Below are 7,507 nucleotides of genomic sequence, written 5' to 3' on the forward strand. Positions count from 1 at the left end.
CCCTTCATGCTGGTCGGATTGCGTGGCAGACTGTGATGTCTTTGGTGCGGACTCGCCAGCATCTGACCATCTTACCCCTTTGTCCCTTGGGAGCCGCTTTTCGTGCCGTCTCCCTTATTTATTTGTATCGCACTCCGTCTCTTCTCCGGAGTCAGACACTAATTGTTCCCAATTCACGTAACTCCTTGTGTCCTAATCGTTATTACTGATTTCTAGTCTGTCCAGGAACAGTCTCCTGCTCCCACTACTTTGGGTGACATCCTCAGTGTCATACAGCTGAGTGCTCTCCTGGCACTCATCTTCCCTTTCCCCTTGGGATATTTGTTCTAGCCCCATTTCATCATATATCTTATCGATCATTTCCCCGATGCTTCTGGTGTCGAAGTCATCTTCAATATTTGCCCTGGTCATGCATGGTAATGAGTCGTACACAGGAAATAATTCTTCAATGTCTTCCCATTCTACAACAGGATCAGGTTTTTTAACTTCCCACTCCAGATATTCGAGATTGCGTGCCCTCTGTCTACACGTACGTTCAATGTCATCATCAAATTCTTTGCGCTTCCTCGCCTCTTCTCTGACCTTATCTTCTTTCCTTCTCCTTTCATTTCTACCTTCATCTGCCCTTCGAACTTCCTCATCTTTCTGTCTCCTTATGCTTTTTTCACCTACCCTTTGCTCTTCTTCCATCTTTAGTTGTTTCTGTCTGTCCTGGTCATAGGCTGCCTTCTGTTTGCGATCGAGCTGCTTTTCTTGCTCCTCGCGATAGAGCTGTTCTTGCCTCAGCCTATCCTTCCTTCTTATCCTTTCGTCCCTCAACTCATTTTCCTTCTCCTTCTCCCTTCTCTGTGCCTCATCCGACTTCTCTTTATGTCTCACATCATTATTTCCTTTTCCATCGAGTTTCAACAATATCTGTCCTCCCATCCATTCGTCTTTTGTGAATGCTATCTCATCAGTTCTGCTTTTACCTCCTTTCCATTTCTTACCCTCTCTCTCCTTATCGAGAGATGCACTAATCAGTGCCTGATCCTTCCTCTCATCATCGCGTCTCTCCTTGTCCCTCGGGACTGCGGAGGCAAGATTCTTATCCTGATCCTTCCCTTTATTTTCGTCCCTACTGTACGTAGGTGACTCATGCGGGGTTGCTATACCCGGTGGCTGCCTTAAACTCTCTTAATGGGTAGAGTCTCTCAGGCTTACTCCCCTCGGTTTCCGTTTCAGGCGGGGCAGGTTGCGGGGTAGGCTTCTCACCCCCTCCGTGCATATGTTTAATATCCAGTCAGCAGGTGGCTCTTCTTCCTTCGACTGTTCGAACATTTTCCAAAGTTCTAGAACAGCAAGGCGTTTGTCTAGTTTTTTTCCTGTATATGTGGCATGCAAGTAAGTCGTCATATGCTTTAAGACGGCTTTAGATAAAGACCGATTTTGTGGCCACGGCATAAAATGTTGTGGGCGCTGCCATTAACCCACTCAGTGCTATATTTCTTAAGCTTGGGTGCCTGTTTTGGCAGTTGTTCACATAGGTGTGCTAATGGAGTAATGTCTTCCATGTTTAAATCTGTCTCTAACAGTACCTTCATGCAACTTCAACACTCCCAACAATATGAGCGAGTGCCAAATACTGTAAGCTCCAATCCAATCTTTTCCCACAAAACTTTTTATCACCAATTTACTCAAGAACTTCAATCCATGTGCGATTCCCTCTCAACTATAGAATCACGTAAAACCCTAGTTGATTTCAAACAACACAAGACAAAATTTCCTACATGTAACATACAACAGAACATGTACAACAGATATTTGACAGACTAGACAGACACCAGCTGGACACAAATATCTCTGCCCCTAATTCGTATCCCGACATGGAGTTTAAACTAACCCCTTTTATGATGTCTTTAAACGTGGTAGTAGCCTAGACGTGCCCTATTATGTGGGCTCTGAGTTCACGTTTCTTCTGACCGCTATATTAAAGTGCAGGAATAAGGCATATCCTCTCTCTTATCAGGTGTCTTGCCCCGGTATTCTTCCTTTTCTCTGGTGTCTACCCTGGTATTCTTTCTTTTCTCCGGTAACTAACCCGGTATTCTTTCTTTTCTCTGGTGTCTACCCTGGTATTCTTTCTTTCTCAGGTGTCTACCCTGGTATTCTTTCTTTTCTTGGGTGTCTACCCCAGTATTCTTTCTTTCTCGGGTGTCTACCCAGTTTTGTTTCTTTTTATTCAGTTATTCTCGTGTCATTATCCCCTTATATATACAGTCTTCTCTACGTCTGACTATTTTGTTTTCTCCACCTCCCTCCGTTACCTTTTCCCTTACTTGTTCTAATGCCTACAACATTTGCCAAAGCATTCAATTTTTGTTTCACTCACCGCTCGCATGGTTCCTCACTGGATCCTCGGGATCACTATCTCCATTACCGCCTCCTTCAGTCTTTCGTCTGTTCCGCTGCCCGTAGGAATGGAAGGGTTTATGTTTATAAAACGGGTCCCTTCAGACCCACTGCAGTTTTTGGATAGATTTAAACTATCATTGTCCATGGGAAGCTTCACAGTCTACTCGGCTAAATGGCGAAGGACTTGTGATATTGCCGAAGACCTAGAGTTACTTCGTGTCATCAGTCAATAGGTGTCTTATTTTAATCAATAGTCAATAATTGATGGTCATAACCATACTCTCAGCTACTAAGTGTACAAGAGGGCGGCGCGACATGTGACGGGCCCATGGGATCAGAGCTCAACCTTGAGTACTTTAAAGACAAGATAGCTGCACCTTTAGGTGGATGGGGTGCGGGATTCTCTTACTCCAACACCAATCAATAAGGACAACCCAATGGTTTGGCAAAGGGAAGTCCTTTTAATGACAATTACAAAAAACGGGGAACCAATAGGAGATCATCAGTGATGCGATAACCCGTCTCGCTTCAACTTCACTTCTTCCTTCAGACAGCAGTAGTTATGGCAAATTCTTGTCATCCTTGACGTGTAACACTCAAAAGTTTGGTATGCAATTCTATTGGTTGGAAAAGGTAACTTAAGTATAGGTACTATATCTGTATATGGTAACAGAGTGTGAGGATTGGCTAACTTCTTATAGGGTGGGCGTCTACTCCCCACCCACTACATTATTTGTGTCAGGCGTCACTAAAAGTACATCTCATTGGTTCTACTAGCTATAGGACCCTTGATTATTTGGTCCATTGTGATTGGGTGGGTTACAGCTCTAGACATAAATCTCCACTTTAATTAGCAACATGCAGAATGATCACCCAGGTGTGGTATGCCCCAAGATTCACCCTGCCTCCCTTCCATCAATCAGTACTTTAGGGCTATGTGTCAATTAGTTGACAGAGGATGGCCTCGAAACTGTAGCTTCCTATCAGGAGAAGTTATGTCATCCTCTGGCATTGGATGACATCAGACATTGGTACCTCTTTGCGCTTAGCTGGTCACGTGTCAGTACACCGTGAATCTGCTTAATTTTCCCCCTATTTGTGTATTTGATTCTTCCTTTAGCCTTGCCATCTGCCTGGGCCTCTTTATCTCAACCGTCACTGGCAGGCTGCTATGCTCTTAAGTTTCGATTCTTTGACGTATCTGCTCTCCTCCCTTCCTTAGGTTGACCTCGAATTCCCATACATGAGCTGCTTCTTACTATGTTTCGATTCCGCTCTTTCGTCTGGCTTTGTGTTGGTATATGAATCCTGGCTTGGTTGACCCCTACCAATTTGGGCTTAATTCTGCTTTGTAAAATGGAGTTGCACTTGTATAATGTGCTTCTTTGAGGTAGATATATAGGTTACGCTTGCCGCTATATTCTTCTACTACGCATAGCAAGCAGTACTGTTTTCCTTAGCTTCTTACGTTCCAAGCCTATTTACAGGCGTTAGCTTGTTACATATTTTCATCCCACTTCCTGGTTACGTTTCTTTATATTTCAACATTGTTTCTTCTTCTAAGTCTATTAAATCATTATTCCTTTCATTTCGTCTTTGCGTGTCATTTTTTGATTGTTGTTTCGTTCATCTGAATGTCTGTCCGGGCCCTTTGGGTCTCTTCTGGGACAGTTTGCAAGTAGTCTTAATTTTGTGTCAGCTGCTGGTACGGTTCTCTTAATGGATACCGTACTGGCCATGGTTATCTGGTTATTGGCACTTCAACAGGTATAGCTCTTCTGATGGGCACAGGCCAGAGCCTCACTGTGGCTCTCTGTTGGTTTATTTGCCCCTTATATGTCACATATCTCGGTGAGTATGTTCCTGGTATTTCAAAATGGGTGGCTGGAGTGCAGGCCGTATCTGGGACCTCCTCTACCCTCCCCCCTCTGGTCGGTTCATCGACCACTTCTTCTTTCTCCTTTGGATTAGTTTTACTTGGTTCTTCTGTATCCACTTCTTCGTCTTCTAGGTTTGTACATGATGGTGTGAACGTGTGTTTCTTTGGGACCTCCTCTACAAATCATTAAGCATCCCATTGTCGAATGTAGACATATTTGATAGAGGATGATCTCACAGTCTTAGCATACTTTTTTCTTTGGTTCTGAGTCATATAGTTGTGGATGTATATCAGAAAACATTTTATTTTTAAATGCATGAATTACGTTCATTCCAATGCCCCACTATTTTCATGTAACCTTGTTCCATCCTTAAGTTTTGTTTCTTGGATTGGTGAAACCCTCGTGCTAGCATGATGTCTCATGTAAGCAGCCCTCGCACACCATTGTCTATTTTGCATTACTTGACATCCGGTCTGCTTTATTGCCTTAACTGATGTCAAAAGGTGGCACTCTAAGTGCATTGTGGCTCTCTGAGGTTCTCACCACAAAAATAGACCTGCTGTGATCTGCTTTGTCCAGATTTTCATCTCTTCAGAGCATTGTCATTTTATTTTAGCTGGAATGTATACCATGTATTTATGAGAGCATTCTCTTGAAATGAAATCACGAGGGGGCCTCTCATTAACTCGGAAGCATGATGCAGATATCCCTTTGTTCTGTGAATTTATGTGTTTTCATGAACAAGTCTATTCACTCCACAGCAAAGGTACATTTCCTGCGAAATGTATACCTTCCCCCTATTTGACCATGTATGCAGGACTAAAACAGGGGAAATTATTTTGCCACAAAGTTCAATGGCGAGGTAACAAAATTGAGTATTGCCAACCCATGTTAAAAAACATTGATTTATTATACAATAATATATTCCTATTTTAAAATGCTGCACGTCCATCCAATTATTTGTGTAATCACAACAATAAAGCATCACTTTAATATTTCAAATATATTGATTCTTGAAAAGAATAAACCAAGGTTTCAAATACTGTTGGAAAGCAAAATACACAGTTTATATTGGAACAATTCCGACTAAATTGGGCCTTCTTGCATTTTTGGATAAGCAATTCCATGATTACTATGGAATTATGTTATTATTGATGAAATGCAATGCTGTTCTGCGCTTCACCAACATATCATTTTCTTTTCAAGTTCCAGCAATGTACATTTTTTCAGTGCAAGAATGGCCTTGTTTTTCGTGAATGATGAGAGTTCCATTTTGAACTGCGGCCTTCATCAGTTCCTGATGTCAATGTAAAGTTGATTAAACCCAGTCCCTGGGCCAGTTCAAATGAATGTTCCTGGTTTTTTGATACTCTACTCCTTTTGTAGGGTGTTGTTGCTCAGGGGGGCAAGTACTACCTGCAATCCATATGTACAACTTTTTTGTGATAGCTGACTCAGGGGTTTCCAACTTTGGCAATCTCTGTATACTTCCAGTCTCCAAACTCTGACAATACTTCTAGTTTGACCAAACAGTATATTCTATGTTTATAAGTCTCCAGTATACACCAATTTTGTCGGTCGGAGATGTTTCCCAGTTTCACCATCCCAGTATATTCCAAGCGTGACCCGCTCTAAGGTAATACCATTTTACACAATCCCAATATATATCCAGTTTGCCAATTCAAGTATACTTCCAGTTTTCCAAATACCAGTATAGACCCAGTATGAAAATTCCAGTATAGACCCAGTATGACAATTCCAGTATATTCCCAGTTTGTGAAACCATGGCATATTTACATTGATTCAATCCTAGTGATTCCTAGGTAACAGTCTCCAACTTTGAGAAACCAGGTATGCTCCCAAACTGCATATCCCTGTTGTCTTTCAAAGACTGAATATCCCAGGTCATACAGCCTATGAATTTTCGAGTTCAGCAACCTTGTACTACTTCCATTTTGACAACTGTGGTATATTCTAAATGTGGACATATATATTACATTTTACAATACACCATGTTCCCAGTTCAAGAGATCCCTTTATTTTCAAGACTGACAAAGCCAGCATTTGCCAAGTCTGTGCCATAGCAGGGTAACCGCAATTCAAGTACACTGTGAATATTCTCAATACAAGTTCGTCACAGTTTTTCAAAATTCCAGCATGTGGCCTGTTTACTGTTGAAGAATATTGGGAATGCTACCACTGTGCTATTATTCAATCGCATAACATCCCCATTTAGCTGCACACAGTTCTAGTATGATCCTGTTTACGTTTGGATATTTCTGATATATTCCCAGTTTTTACAATTCCAGCGTGAGTGTACCCCACATATGTTCAGGAGAATTCCAAGTTGGCAATACAGAGTGCGTAAAGTTTTCCCACTGCCAGTTTGCAAAATCCCAGTGCATTCTCAGTTGACACAATCCCAGTAAAATCCTATTTTGCAAAAAGACAGTACTTACTACAAGTTTGTGCAGTCCCATTTTAGTAATACACAATTCCAGCATGCCTGCTAGTTTACAGAACCCCTATGTATGTCTAATGTGCACAATCCCCTTAAATACTGAGACTGGCAATAGCAGTATACTACGCATTCGAGAATCCTGTGTGAGCCAGCACACCACTGAGGATCGCATTTTTTAAAAATATTGAAATTCCCAGTGAACTCCCCAGTTTGCAAAATCCCAGTATTTGTATTGTGTATTTGTATTTATTTTTGTTTATATAGCGCTTTAATCGAAAGCACTTAACAAGAGGAACAAGCATAATACAATAAGCAATGCATGACAAATTGAATCAGAACCAGAGAACAGTACAAGGAACAATTTACAATTATTGATGGGAAGGGCGCTGAAGGAGAGGGGCTAAGTGAGGGAGGGGGTAAGGAGAGTGGGAAGAGGTAGAGTCAGTAGTGAGAGAGGAAAAAAGGAAGCTGGGGGGGTGAGTGGAAGAGATAGGATTTTAGAGAAGTGCGGAATGAGGGGTAGGAGGTAATAGAATGGACAGGAAGGGGTAGGCGGTTCCGATGGAACGGAGCGAGAAGTTGGAAGGAGTGGAAGCGGGAAGGGGCACAGGGTGGAGGAGGAGAGAAAAGAAAGAGATCTCCAGAACGGAGTGAACGAGAAGGAGTATAAAAAGTGAGAAGGGAGGATAGGCAGGGAGGGGCAAGGGCATAGAGGGATTTGAAGACTATACAGAGGAAATTAAATTTAAGCTGTGAGTGAAAAGAGAGCCAG

The sequence above is a fragment of the Ambystoma mexicanum genome, chromosome 4q, assembly GCF_040938575.1.
Source record: "Ambystoma mexicanum isolate Mex_15411 chromosome 4q, UKY_AmexF1_1, whole genome shotgun sequence".
Taxonomy (NCBI): domain Eukaryota; kingdom Metazoa; phylum Chordata; class Amphibia; order Caudata; family Ambystomatidae; genus Ambystoma; species Ambystoma mexicanum.